We start from the raw sequence: 16208 nt of genomic DNA, 5'->3' as shown, positions 1-16208 counted from the left end.
TTAGAACACTTCCAGGTGTTCTACATATTCCTGCATTGGCCAGAAATCTGATTTCTATAAGCAAGTTGGATGATGCAGGTGTAAAGACGGTGTTCGAGAAAGATACCTGCAAGATGGTTCGAGGAGCACTGATATTAATGCGGGGAGTTCGGATTGGAACTCTATACAAGCTGCAAGGTAGCACTGTTGTTGATGGGTGCAATAGTTCTATGGTTCCTGAAAATGGAGTAGAGAATCTAGTGGTCTCTGGAGAGAAGACCATGTTGTGGCATCAAAGGCTTGGACATATTGGAGAGAAGGGCCTTCGAATACTTCATGGTAAAGGTATGGTAGAAGGTATGAATAATGGCTCTCTGGATTTTGATTTCTGTGAAAATTGTGTATATGGGAAGCAGAATCGGGTGAGTTTCCCCTCTGGTGGTAAGAGGACGAAACAGATATTAGAGCTTGTGCACAGTGATGTGTTTGGACCTGTGAAGGTTCCATCACTGGGTAAGTCTGTGTACTATGTATCATTCATAGATGACTTCTCAAGGAATACATGGATATATTTTCTTAAGAAGAAATCTGAAGTCTTTGACAAGTTTAAAGAATTTAAGGCTCTGGTGGAAAATTAGACAGAGAAGAAGATAAAGGTGCTAAGGACAGATAATGGTGGAGAATTTTGCAGCAAGGAATTTGAAGAATTTTGTAAGAAGTGTGGTATAGCACAGCAGAAGACTACTCCATATACACCTCCGCAAAATGGAGTCGTAGAAAGAATGAACAAGACGTTGATGGAAAGGGCAAGAAGCATGCTCAGTGGTGCCGGGTTAGGATAGGAATTCTGGGCAGAGGCGGTGGATACTGCATGTTACCTGATCAACGGATCACCTTCATCAGCATTGGAGGATAAGACTCCACAAGAAGTATGGACTGGTAAGAAACCCTCTCTTTCACATCTAAGGGTATTTGGATGTGATGCATATGTACATGTTCCAAAGGAGAAACGAACCAAGTTGGATAGTAAATCTGAAAAGTGCATCTTTATTGGGTATAAGGATGGTTTAAAGGGTTATAAGCTTTGGAACCCAGTCACACGGAAGGTTGTGTAGAGCCGAGATGTGTTGTTTAGAGAGGTAAAAGATGTTATTCAACATGAAGTTCAACCAAAGGAACCTGAGAAGATAGAGTTTGAGCCAAAGGAGGAAGAGTCAGACTCTGCAGCAGAGGAGGAATCAGAAGATGAAGAGCCACAAACTCTGGCTGTGAGAAGATCAGTTCAAGAAAGAAGGAAGCCAGAAAGGTATAGTCCATCTGCTTTCAGTTCAAATTTTGCTTTGTCTGTTACTGATAATGATACCAGAACTGTGAAGGAAGCAGTGGATTCAGAGGATGGAAAACTCTAGAAAGAGGCCATGGTCAATGAAATGGCATCTTTGCACAAAAATGAGGCTTGGGATCTGGTGGAGTCGCCGGCTGGAAGAAAACCCATTGGCAGCAAACGGGTGTTCAAAAAGAAGACAAGTGCAAAAGGAAAGGTGGAGAAATACAAAGCTCGGTTGGTAGCAAAAGGTTATTCCCAGGTGCCGGGAATTGATTTTGGTGATATTTTTTCTCCTGTTGCCAAGGTAACTTCTATTAGATTACTTTTATCTGTTGTTGTTGCTTTTGATTTTGAGGTAGAATAGATGGATGTGAAGACAACATTTCTTCACGGGGATTTGGAAGAGGAAATCTACATGAAGCAACCTGAAGGCTTTGCGGTGAAGGGTAAGAAAGAACTGGTATGCAAGTTAAAGAAGTCTCTGTATGGGTTAAAACAGTCACCAAGGATGTGGTATCAGAAATTTGATACATTTATACGGGGACTTGGCTTCACCAGAAGCAAAGCAGATCATTGTGTGTATTTTAAATTAATTGGTGACCGTATTATTTATCTGGTCTTGTATGTAGATGATATGTTGCTGGTTGGAAATGACAAAGAAATTATCCAGGATTTGAAGACCCAATTGTCCTCCAAATTCGACATGAAAGATCTTGGTGCTGCAAACTATATTTTGGGCATGGAAATTAAAAGAGATCGGTCAAAGAGGAAGCTCTGGTTAAACTAGAGGAAGTATGTCGAGACAATACTCCAGAGGTTTAATATGCAGGATAGTAAACCGGTGAAGGTTCCTATTCCTGTAGGTGTGAGGTTATCTGCTGAACAGTGTCCAAAGACACAGGAAGAGGAAGAGGACATGTCCCGTGTTCCATATGCAAGTGCAGTGGGTAGCCTGATGTATGCAATGGTCTGTACTAGACCAGACATTGCACATGCAGTGGGAGTATTGAGCAGGTTTATGTCAAAACCTGGGAAGGAGCACTGGACAGCAGTGAAGCGGGTTTTCAGGTATTTGCGTGGCACTAGTGATTATGGTTTGTGCTACCAAGGAAGACCAGGATTGGACAGAGTGTTGGATATTCATGGCTCTGTTGATGCAGACTGGGCTGGAGATCTGGATCAGAGAAGATCTACAAGTGGGTATGTGTTTAACCTATTTGGAGGTGCAGTCAGTTGGATGAGTAAGAAACAATCTGTAGTGGCACTATCAACTACAGAGGCAGAATACATGGCAGCCACTCATGCAAGCAAGGAAGCAGTTTGGTTGCAAAGATTGTGTTCAAGTATGGGGTTAGTACAGGGAGCTATAAGAATAGACTGTGACAGCCAAAGTGCAATTTTCTTGGCAAAGAACCCGGCTTATCATTCAAAGACAAAGCACATTGATGTTCAATATCACTTTGTGAGGGATATGATAGAAGACAGAAAGGTGTTGCTGGTAAAGGTGGACACTTTGAAGAATACTGCAGATGCATTGACAAAATCTGTGAGCTCTGAGAAGTTCTCTTGGTGTAGAGAAGAAATGGGAATCTCAGGGCTGAAAAATGACTAAGCTCTCATGTGGCCCCCTGTGGAAAGAAAACAACAAGTGGGAGATTGTTCGGTTGTGTTATATTCTTTGCACGTAGTTAATAGGGGGTTTGAAGGGCACCCGTAACCCCACTTTATGGGGTCTGGGGTAGCGCCCCAGAAAATTTTGGTTTTGGACCATATGTTAGGTTGGGCGGACCCACCTATGGTTTTGTGCATGATTTTCGCACATGTTTTTTGGACGCGATGGTTTTCGGTCCATGGTATTGGACGCGATGGTTTTTGGTCCATGGTATTGGATGCTTCGGCATGTATAAATATGTATTGTAACATTGAAAGGAACATAATGAAAAATCAAGCTGGTAGTCCCGGTTTTGGGATCCAGGGAAAAATCTCTGTGCATATGTGTTTTATGGGTTATGCTCTCGCATTGTTTATTTTCTTTGTTTAAGAATTCGTATGCAGGTAATTTCTGTACAGGGTTAAAACCTACATCTTTACGTGCTTGCATTTTATGATTGTGCATTTTGTTGTTCAAGAGGAACAACACTGTCGTTTTTGTTGTTCCTTTTCTGAAGGGACAGCATTTGTGTGCACTTTTGTTGTTTCTGCTGTTCCTTTTCCAAATAGACAACATTTTCATTTTGTTATTCCTTTTTCAAAGGAACAACACCTTTTGTGTCAGCCGTTCCTTTTTCACTTTCATTTTTCTATTCCTTTTCCAAAGGAACGACACTTTTAGTTTCTGTTGTTCCTTTTCTAAAGGAACGGCATTTGCGTTTTTGCTGTTCCTTTTCCAAAGGAAAGACACTTTTAGTTTTTGTTGTTCCTTTTCCAAAGGAATGGCATTTGCGTTTTTGCTATTCCTTTTCCAAAGGAACGACACTTTTAGTTTTTGTTGTTCCTTTTCCAAAGGAACGACATTTGTGTTTTTGTTGTTCATTTTCCAAAGGAACGACACTTTTAGTTTCTGTTGTTCCTTTTTCCAAAGGAACGACATTTTCATTTTATGTTGTTCCTTTTCCAAAGGAATGGCACTTTCGGTTTCTGTTGTTCCTTTTTCAAAGGAACAACACTTGTATTTTTTTGCCCTTCCTTTTTCAAACGACAACATTCTTGTATTCCTTTTACTTATGCTTGTTCTCCTTGTTGTTCCAATTTAAAGATACCTATTGTTCCTCCTGTTTCAGGTCTTTTGAAGCACAGCTATACACTTATGCAATGGATACAAAGCTAGAGCATATTCAAATCAGCAAATTATATAAAATCGCTACTTTTACAAGAAATTGTTGTCAGGAAAGAGGAGTGTTATTCCTTTCCAAAAGGAACAACACTTCTGCACTTTCACATTTTTGTTGTTCCTTTTCAAAGGAACAACATTTTCGCATTTCTTGTTGTTTCTCTTAGGAAACAACACTTTTTCATATGCATTTTTTCGTTGTTCTCTATAGGGAACAACACTTTTTCGTGTGTATTTTTGCTTTTTGGTGTGCATTTCCTTTGTTGTTCCTTAAAGGAACAATACTTTTTTGAGTGCTTTTGTTGTTCCTTCAAAGAAACAACACTTTGGGAGTATTTTTGAGAACAACCCTTTCTTCCTCTTGTGGGATTATTCTTAGTTAATCTCAACCACATTTTACTGATTCCCTTTCATGGCATGAAGTACACTACTTTTATGAGGACAAGAATTATGGATTCCATTGAAACGAGTTAAAATCATTCACGTTATGATCTTTAACAGGACAAGTCCTTGATGATAGACTATTTTCAAAAGGGACAAAATTATTTATATACAACTTTATTGCATTGTTTTCTGTTGAACATGATATTGATTGATCATCTTAATACCATGCTGGTTCCACCCTTCCTAGTTATAATATTATCTGCCTGTAATAAATGAGATTATGAGTATATTTTTTTCTATTGACATGTTCAACTTCTTCCACCATCCCTCCTCTTAAGGAGTACTGAGCCTCCCTCTTTTTATCATAAAAATGTGTAATAACAACAAAATTTTGCTTGCATATGGAGGATAGGAGGTCTCATTACGAGCCGGCCTACCATGTTCATAAGGTTGTAACAAAGTGACATTCCCATTATGGCCACCACACCAGGGTTATGACCCATTGGATAGCCAAATTATCCTTAGAACAGGAAGTCTCATCACGAGCCGGCTTAATCACTTTTGCTACATCCCAGAGAATGGTAGTGTGGTTATCTGGTTACCACACCAGCACACTGATCTCTTCTGTAGAACAACACTGGAACTCTCTAGTTATAAATTGAGGATCATGGCTCATATGGGTTAAAAAGAAACCCTGACGAGGCTATGGATGCCTACTGGCAGCAGAGACTCTGCTTATGGTATTGAAGTTATATCTTATTATCAATTATTACTATAATACCCTTTTCTTATTCTTTCTTTTTATCAAAGAAGTTATTTCCTTAATTTTTTTCCCTTATTTTGAACTTTTATGCATGAGAAATTATTTTCTGATCAATCACATCATTTTTAAGCTAGAATACCGTCAGCAAAGTATCTTTTTGGCATATTGTTGTCCTTTCTATTTTTCATAACTTATCATCAATCCAAAGTGTCCTATCTCTTATTCATAACTATCTTTACATACTCTTCTCTCATTATAACCATAACTCTCACTGTCCTATCATTGATATGTGTACTCTGCTTCATTTACTGTTGTATTGTTCATTCCCTAGCCTTGCCGTCAGCATAACACCTTTCATAGGCTTTATGGTCATGGACTCTCTCTTCCAATTGGAGGGGGAATGTATGCATTAAGGGATAGCATGTGATATGATTATTGCACTCTACCATAACTTGTTGATTTGAAAAAATATTAGTATTGCATGTGTACAAACGTTTTTCTGATTGAAAATTTTGCATGCATCTTCTTTGTTGCTATTCAAAACTAACACTGTGGATTCAAGAACATTGTATGCAAAATAGTGATTTGCTTACAGGAGAACAACAAGTATGGGGGGGGAACTCTATTTGTAGCATGACCACACGATTACAACTAACAAAGAGGCTCGAGCAACTCACGAATGTGAACAATTGTTCAAACATGATGTGCTTGCCTAGATTCCACCTTTTGCATCACTTTCAACACCAACTCTGCCTACATCAGCTTCAACAAATGCCAGTCCATACATATCATTCCAAATTTTTCTTTTGGAGGTAAAACTTGAAGAAAAATAGCATAATTTTCTTATTTATTACAAATTTAGGAGAATTTAATGAAAATATATTTTGAGCATTATTTATCATCCTTCATTCTACATCTTTACCACTTCCCATTTTTCAGTGGCATATCATTTTTCAGTTTGGGAGAGTGTTGTTTTCATTCATTTATTTCTTATGACCATGCCATTAATATTCTTTATCATCCATTGATATTCTTATTCATTCTCAACACCTCCATTATTCCATGTTGTTTTACACCAAGCGTAGAATTTAACAGATGGTAGCAGCCACCTCAATTTTTTTCCTAGCATTGCATGAGGGCATGCTAATTTTTCAGAGAAGGGGAGGAATTGCTACGCATGATGGATTTTTTCTACTTTCTTTCTCATTTAAGGAATACAATTTCATTTTTATACAGTGCAGAAATTGATTTCCATAATATTTTTAAAACTATGAACTCAATTCTTATGATCTCTGGAAAACACAGACGTATCATTAAAATACACAAACCTAGATAATTTCAAGTTAAATTGGTTCATAAAATTTCGGAAATCATACACTATCACTTACAACCATTTTGTTTATATCTCATGATCCGTGCATCAAAACGATCTAATTTTTGGATCAAAGAAGAATTAATATATTATAAATCTACTCGCAAAATTTCAACAAAATCGGTTTCGTAGTTTTTGAGAAAATGGTTAATGAAGTTGTTGTTACTTATATCATATTTTGCTACAACGTCATATACATATAGTTGAATGTCAATGTAAAAGTTGTTACGCCTTCATCAACATTTCTAACATTGAATATTCATTATTTGAGGAAGAATTTGTTTGTTCCCTCCATTTCATGAGTTGGGATGAACAATGTTACAGGGAAAAGTGTCTATTTAGAACTGCTCTATCCCACTAAGGTGTGACAGCTGCCTTAGAAACAAACAGAGAAAAACTACTTTTGTTTTTCCTTTATGAATTATAGATAGAGAGGAACAGAAAGACCAACCTCTGTCTTGCGCTAATCCTTCGATTCGATCCCTCTCTTCTTTGATAGTCCCCAGCTACCTGCTCCCGTGCACGCCCAGCTTCACAAAGTACCTGTAAGATCACAGAAGCATAGCACTATACAAAGACACGGATCTATAATCATAAACAATCTAGGATCAGATGTAAATTGACCATACAAATGTAACAAGCATCAATGATACAAAAGCATGGAGGAAAACTCAAATAGTTTTTATTGATAAACAAGAAAAGGTCCAGGAGGAGTTACAACCAGTGGTTCCTACCTAGCATCAACCTCCCAGCAAAGAAGCCCCTCTTCACCTCAAACAAAGCTTAGATCACCCAACAATCTGATGTTTGTCTCTAGAAACCAACAGCAATTCCTTACAATATGCAAAATTCCAGCCTCTGGATCTCTCGGATGAGGGATCCATATATAGATATCTGTAAGAGGGATGAGTCAGCTTGTGATTTGATTAGTGTCTTCTCTCTAATAGTTCTTGCTTCCACTTGGAGACTGAGGGCCTCTTACTCATCCTTGGTCGAATTCAGTGAGGCAAGTGTCACAGGAGAAGATTCTGGAAGCTTCCATTGCCTCTCCACCTCGCGAAATGACACTGCCATTTGTCATTTCTCGCCCATCTCACCCCACAGAAGGGAATTTTGAAATGAAACGCACCCTCACAGTGTATTTAGGTGAGATGCAACGCACTTAGCCAGTGGAGCAGCTACAATGATCCTGTTTTGACCAATTCTGAGTAGTTTCTCATGGAGAACTTCTGGGAGAAGCTGTAATCTGTTGACCTTGTTCCTTTAGGGGTTAGAGCAACACTTTTAGGGACTTAGGAGCCCTTGGTTTATGGACATTTCATGCTTGGGGTTGTAGGGCACAAAAATGTCTATAACAGTTGCCCCCTAAAGTATGAGGCCGTTAACCTTTTGGTGTCGGGTGAAATGCTTTATTATGAGGATCCGAAGTTCTTTCAATGCCGGGAGGAGACCTGTAATAAGATACAATACAATACATTATCTTCATAATATTTTCATGATCTAGCTGAGGCGGGCATTCCCATGCTCAGCTTTATAAATTCATTTTCATGTACATAGGACAGACAATTGTCTGAGTGTAGACTGATGATTCTAATAGAGCCATCATCCTTTTGATAGGATGATTATCTGTGCTGCAATGATGTACATTTAATGTCTTTATTTCCCTGAATATATATCGCAGCCCAGATGGATGAAACTAGATCCGGGGTCTTCAATCTCGTCCGATCTTCACTCGAAGTACAAGTCGATCCATGTGAGAAATGTTCTGAAGTCGAACATGGAAAGATATCGCTTGATTACCAGTCAATGATGTAAACTGTTAACAAGCGCGAGAGGAATCACCGATAATGATAATGACCCTCAAGGTACTGCAGTACAATTCACGTGGTGTGAATAAAGGACTTGGCATCGAACACCACGCAAAATCTTTTGGTCGAAGGCCATTGATGTAAACCTGTCGCCGGAAGTGAGAAACTTGCCATTGAGGCATGCAAGCTTCAAAGTACTAAATGGGGTGTTCCTAGATCAACTTCTTGGATAATGAGCTGATGTCGACAAGAAGTGATCCGTCACAGGAGGGCCTTAATGAATCTCACATCAATGACACGGAACGGAGAAACTGATTTTAATGGAGGTGAAAACGATCTGGTGATATAAGGTTCAGGGTGGTGGTCATGAAAGAATGGAGTATAATGTATGGTAGTGGGTGAGACACAGGTGAATTCTCTGAATGACTTCTCTTGAACATATCGGTGACACTGATGTGATGGATTGGTAGCATTAACCCCAAATGTGGATGGTATGGCGTGACCATGGTGATGTGACTGGTGAATGAAACAACCCAACCCGACTCGGACACGGAGTGGAAGTGTCATGTTCAAGAGCGACTTGCTACCAACAAAGCTTCTTTGAGTTTTCTTCTCAATTTTCCCCAGTCATTGCTGACCAGTACCTCTTTATTTTTGTCAAGCTTGAGGAGGATAACATATGCTTGTTCGATAATTTTCCCTTCGGGCAAACCCATCGCTATGTTTTAACGAGCCTAGCGATAGTGAAACTCGTTCTCGTCTATAGACAAGTTTGTCACTATTAATCTTTTTAACGAGTTTAATGACAAAGACAACTCAGTCCTTTTCAATTTTAGAGAGTCTAAAAAGGAACGTAAAGGTAACTCCAAATCCCTTTTTCATCATCTAATCCCTTAAGTCCGAAAAAGTATAAAACAATACAGAAGGGATGAATTTTCGATACTTTTAACGAGCCGAACAAAACAAGCGCTCGATCTTTTTGTGTAATAATCCCTCAGGTCCAAAAGGATTAAAATCTAGAGGAGGGATAGCACTTCCTGTCCCTTTAACGAGCTAGAGAGGCCAATGGCTCGACAATATTTTCATATTTTACGAGTCAGTTGAAAAGAGCTTAAAGGAGACTCGTCTTTTGAGGAACGAGTGATAAAATGGGTAGCAGCTAATTCCAGGTAAGGTTTTGAATTTTCCAATCATGGCAGTGTCACAAGGATGGCTAGTGAAATCACTCTTCGCAGCTGTTCCTCAAAATGGGTAAAAAATCAAATGGAGATGAATGATCGGCCAATGAAAACGTGGAGGTGACGGTGCAAACACGACCAAGGATTCAATAGCTGAAGTACTACATTCACGATGGTTATTTACCGGGGAATAGTTCATTTTTTAATGAGCTTAAACGCGGGGGGAAACATTTGCTCATGGCTTATGTTTATTTTTTAACGAGCTTGAACTATGTGCTAAAACTGCTCGATGCGGGTTTATTTTTTAACGAGCTTGAACCCTGCAGTAACACTGCTCGTGATAAGTTTGCATGCCCCCAGCATAATAACGCAAATTGAGGTGCATGCCCCCCAAGCTTCATTGCATTCAACTCGGTGGTTGGAATGAAGGTTTACCTTTGAGATTTGGAAAGGGGATTTGTTTCATTTTTTAATGAGGTTGACACAGTAAAAGAACTATCCTCATGACTCCTTGTTTCATTTTTTAATGAGGTCGACACGAGATAAGAACCATCCTCGAAATCACCGTATTTACAGTATTTGATAGAAAATCAAAAACTGATGGATGATTAAGGTTGCTTGAATAATCTTTGTGGTAATCCGGAAGATGGGAGTGATGGTGGTAATCTTCCCATGGTGCCTCTCATATCATGAATGATTCCTTCGTCTGTAGAATGTACATGCGACCAAGGATCGGAAGAGGTGTCATATTCCTTAGACCTATCTATCCAAACACTCGATGAGTGTTGATTTGGGTTTGCCCCCCAAGCCAAGAAAATTGATTGCTACAATATTTCTAAAATGGCGATGATCCATGCTGACAAAATGTTTAGGAATCTTTCGAATCCATTAGATATAGAAGATTTCATATTGTAGGTTTCCACTGTGGCCACTTCCGCCAGATTACTCGGAGGTGGTAGGGAAAAAGTACCCATTAAGGCAGGGTCTTTTAGGAGACCTACTCTGATATTTTGAAGCGAATTATTGCTTCCATGGATCATTGGAATGCTTCCCGTAACTTGTGAAATGTTGGGGAGAAATGTTTGTTGGTCGACGATTGTAATTCCTCCTTGAAAGGGAAACGCAATCTTCCTGAAGTAGGTCGACACAACTACGGCCATGGCATATATCTAGGGCCTTCCCAGTAGGATGTTGTAATCGAGGTTTCCGTCAATTACTTCAACATCAATTTCTACTGTTTTGCCCCCTACTTCAACTTGCAAGTTACTTAAAATCCCATATGGGGTGTATGATCGTCCATCAAATGCTTTTAACTTCGTTGACGATCTCGACAAGGGTGGTGAGCCTAAATTTTTCCAGCAACTCATCGACATAATACATGTAGATGCCCCCTCATCAATAATTGTTCGATGAACAGTTTTTTTGAGGGCTTTCACTTGAATAAGGAAAGCTAGTTGAGCTGGTAACTGAGGGTCATATCCTTTATGATCAAAGGCCACAAGATTGGAATCCATTGGGTCAATCCCACTTATTTCTGATAATAGATCCTACTTTTGGGAGGGGAACTTTTGCGGTACCTCAAGTGTCGACATAGCAGACGGCGATTGGGCCAAGTCCTCTACTATATTATAATTCTGTGCTACTTTGGTACGAGGATTAAATGTCGATTTGTGTACTACTCCCTTTGGCAGATTTATCATTGGCTCAGGAATGATGGGCGGCACAACTTTGGTCAAAGTTGTTGTCGAACTACTAGGTTGTTCATTAGCCTTGTTATTCGACGGCTGTGGATTCCCGTAATCTTTATTCCTTGTCAAAACATCATTTTCCTACTTTGAGATAGACAACATAAGCACTTGGGATCGGGAAGCATTTTGATTAGCAACTAGTTTGGTTCCCAGGTTTGGAAACGGATCAGTCAATACTGCTGAGGTTTTTGAACTCTTAAAGAGTTTTTTAACTTCAGCTTTATGTGGACAATCTCTTGTCCGATGATCCTCATCGCATATATGACACCCTGCAGGGGGTTTCCTTTGACCAGAAGGGTTTGCAGAAGCTTTATCGTGCTTCTTTTTTCTCCCTTTCTTTTTCTTCTTGCCCCCTGGTTGCTTTAGTTGTTTGCCCTTGTCAGTCGACATGGCATTTACTTCCGAGGCAAGAAGTTCCTCATTTGCATTTTGACCGGAAATCTTATGGGCCTTTTTAGATGTAGCCTTTGTCGATTTTGTGTCTGTTGCGCCAATCACGTCATCACCAGCATGAGATTCATTGTTTGATTTAGGAGGGGGAGGAAATGAGAATTACGGTCTAGGAGCGTCAAGTATTTTATCGTAGAGCGTGCCGAACTGAGTGTAAATCAATTCCAAGTATTGCGCATGAGCGATAACCTGCTCTTCGGTGACGAATCCCCCTTTTGCCACATCTTCCGTGATGGAAGGCAGTAATGACTTGATAAACCATTCCGCTAAGAGCTGATCAGGAACATATGTTTTCACCATTCTACGACGACATCGCCACTCATGTATATGATCAAATATGTGAGTGGCCGTCGTTTGTTTGAAGTTGGTAAGAAGTTCCGTTCCCGTTTCGTACCTTATCGGTAACTGAAAATGGGTTAAAAAGGTTGTGGCTAGGGTACTGAATTTGTCGAATGAGGCTCTAGGCAATTCGATATACCATTTTGCTACCGGACCAGTTAATGTTCGCTGAAAAAAGCGAAGCCTAATCGAATCATTGTTTAGAGTGTTAGATGAACACCACAGATGAAAGGTCATCACATGATTTGACGGGTCTTCACCCGGATTTCCATTAAATTTAGGAATATCTGACGGAAGTTTATGCGGAATCGCCGGCCACCAAGAGGCATAAGCAATTGGATCATTCGTCAGCCGGTTTAAATTTGGTAATTCTAGAGTTGCTACAAAGGGCAACTGTTGATTCAGGTTAGGCGAAGCATACCCAGGATAAGATGGAATCGCCTGAGCAGTGGGTCTTTGCATACCAGCATAATGTATTTGATGCTGGAAATTTTGACAAGGTTGATGGGCACAACCATTATAATATGGTTGTTGATAACCGCTTTGGAAATGCGGTTGCCCATTACTTACAAAGACTTGTTGCTCAGGTCCTTGATATGATTGCTGGAATGGCAGTTGTTGAGATTGAACCAGCCATGGTTGTTGGACCATTTGCTGTTGCCCAATACTGGATGATTGACCAAGATGAGGAGTCATAATACTTGTTTGAGCCTGAGTCGCTCCAGATAAGGAGGCACTAACCTGAGGTTTTGATTGAGTCATTGAGACAAGAGGTTGTTGTATCGCAACCTGAGAAACTTGGGGTTGACATACAACATGTAACTCTTGTACTTGCGACGTAGTCACCATAGCAGGTATAGTGGGAATATTCGACACAGGGTGGACTGGTTGCCTTGAATATACAACCCTTGGTTGCTGAGGCAGTATTGGTACCCAACCGCTGGATGTAATTCCAGTTTGACCTGAACTTTGTTGTAAACTCCCATATGGTTGTTCTCTAGGAGGGTACAATGAAAAGGCATACTGCCCTCCATATGGTGGAAATCCAATACTTAAAGGGTAGATTTGCCTTTGAAGACACAATGGATCAATTTTTTGAGTTTCAACATAAGAAATACCAGATGATAATCCAGATGAAGAAATAGGAACTGACCATGTCGTCGAAACAGTCCCTGATTGGACTCCGGCTTGTTGTTGATAACTTGCCGGGACAGATGGTATACCATTGAACATCGTTGGAGTAGCAGCAGGAGGCTCTGCCACTGCTGCGTTGGATGACACAGTCCTGGATGTCGACGGTTGTTCAGACATATCTAGTCTATCCAAAAGATTTTCTAGCGATTCTACAAGAACTTTGCGATGAAGGGAGACTAACTTCTAAGACCAACGAGGGAATAGTGACGTTATTCCGATTAAAATAAATTTTAGACACTTTGACACAACTTTTTTTTTCAATTTTTAAGAGTCGAGAAAAAACAAAAGATGACTCTAGTCTCCTTCGGTTTTTAATGAGCCTGAAGTGACAAGTGCTCAGATGGACCTTTTCTGTTAAGGTGTCTGAAAAGGAACGAAAGGGACTGCTCTGGAAATCTAGGTAGAGGGATTACCAAACCAATCGCAAAACTACAGAATAATTTTTACGGTACGGCAGTCAATCTTCCCGAATGATGTGTTCAGTGCATTGCGATCGATAGGGCGGCAGACACGACTTCCTATGGATAAAGGATTAAGCCTATTGGGGTCTCCCAAAATATACTCGACGGTACGTGGGAGCACAGGTCTGTACTGGCACTTATCGTCTCAAAGTGGAGGAATCACCCAACCATCAGTGAGAACAACAGTTACCAGGCTTTACGACGCAGGAATACGTCTCTAGCCTAGACTTCTAAATGTTGTGCGTTAAGTTCCAAAGCGTTTTTAGATTCATTGAATTTATTTTAAGTTGATCTTGTTTATGAAGTTTGTCTTTCGGGTTCACCACGAGATGTAGATACAATTCCTAAAATTCAATCTAAGATGATAAACAAACTTTTTATCTCTTTTATGCAATGAAAATCCTAGCTATTAGGGAAAAGAAAGACAGAATCTTTTCACAAAGAGCAAAGAGCACACTCTAAATGCACTTTCCTAAATCAAGCCAATCAGAATGTCTATATGCAAATGAACATGCATGTATTTTTTTTCGACTTTCTTAGTATATGGATGCTAAAAAGAAAGTTGATACACAGATCTGAATTTCTTTTCAAGCGACGAATATCAACAAGCTTCTTTTCAAAATCAAAAAATGGAGACGATTGCAACACCTTACAATTTTGAACTGAATGCTTGTTTTTAACACTAGAAAATTACAAATTCAGACCAAAAGCAATAGTAACAGGATAATCGACCATCAACAGCAATCAAACTTTTTCCTGCGATCGAAATCGACACTTGCGACAGTTTCAAATCAAAGGGCGACAATACGATTATGCTACTTTTGCAAAGGAGAACTGTAAACGACTCAACAAACACACAAAAAAATCGACAGTTCTTTTGTACAAAGGAGGTGGAATAACAGTAAGGAAAAGGGTTTCAAACAGACATATACTGATCACAGGCAGCAAAATTCAGGAATAGAACTGGAAAGAATGATCCACAGAAGCCACAACTGCACAGAGCTAGTCTGATCAGCGCACCTGTAACACAAAGAATCTGAAATGCAACGCAGGTTGTCCACTCGGGAAGTGCGCTGAAATTCAGAATCTTTGAACAGTACCTGCGCTGGGCCAGAAACAAGACTCTGTTCAGGTTCCGGGTCACAGTTTGCAGTTCAGTTCTTGGGTTTTGGCCGAGTAAAAATCAATCAGTAATGCAACAATCAGGGGTAGATCTAAGGAGGATCTAAGAGCTATCACAAGGGAAATCATATAGTTTGTGAATTAGTTGTTTAAATCATAAACAGATCCAGTGGATGGATTGAAGTAGCAGTTGTCTACTTTGCATTTGTTATGGCAAATGGAGTTCGAATGCTACTTATAAGTTTATGAAACAAACAACAAAGAATGATAAACAAACAAACTAATTACTTCCCCAGCGGAGTCGCCATTTTGTTACAGGGAAGAGTGTCTATTTAGAACTGCTCTATCCCACTAAGGTGTGACAGCTGCCTTAGAAACAAACAGAGAAAAACAACTTTTGTTTTTCCTTTATGAATATAGATAGAGAGGAACAGAAAGACCAACCTCTGTCTTGCGCTAATCCTTCGATTCGATCCCTCTCTTCTTTGATAGTCCCCAGCTACCTGCTCCCTTGCACGCCCAGCTTCACAAAGTACCTGTAAGATCACAGAAGCATAGCACTATACAAAGTCACGGATCTATAATCATAAACAATCTAGGATCAGATGTAAATTGACCATACAAATGTAACAAGCATCAATGATACAAAAGCATGGAGGAAAACTCAAATAGTTTTTATTGATAAACAAGAAAAGATCCAGGAGGAGTTACAACCAGTGGTTCCGACCTAGCATCAACCTCCCAGCAAAGAAGCCCCTCTTCACCTCAAACAAAGCTTAGATCACCCAACAATCTGATGTTTGTCTCTAGAAACCAACAGCAATTCCTTACAATATGCAAAATTCCAGCCTCTAGATCTCTGGGATGAGGGATCCATATATAGATATCTGTAAGGGGGATGAGTCAGCTTGTGATTTGATTAGTGTCTTCTCTCTAACAGTTCTTGCTTCCACTTGGAGACTGAGGGCCTCTTACTCATCCTTGGTTGCATTCAGTGAGGCAAGTGTCACAGGAGAAGATTCTGGAAGCTTCCATTGCCTCTCCACCTCGCGGAATGACACTGCCATTTGTCATTTCTCACCCATCGTACCCCACAAAAGGGACTTTTGAAATGCAACGCACCCTCACAGTGTATTTAGGTGAGATGCAACGCACTTAGCCAGTGGAGCAGCTGCAATGATCCTGTTTTGACCAATTCTGAGTAGTTTCTCATGGAAAACTTCTGGGAGAAGCTGTAATCTGTTGACCTTGTT

This window comes from Pinus tabuliformis, chromosome 4_1, assembly GCF_031772625.1.
Source record: "Pinus tabuliformis cultivar Carrire ecotype Pingquan chromosome 4_1, CPIR1, whole genome shotgun sequence".
Taxonomy (NCBI): domain Eukaryota; kingdom Viridiplantae; phylum Streptophyta; class Pinopsida; order Pinales; family Pinaceae; genus Pinus; species Pinus tabuliformis.
The sequence above is the reverse complement of the archived record's forward strand: the minus strand, read 5'-3'. Positions refer to the sequence as shown.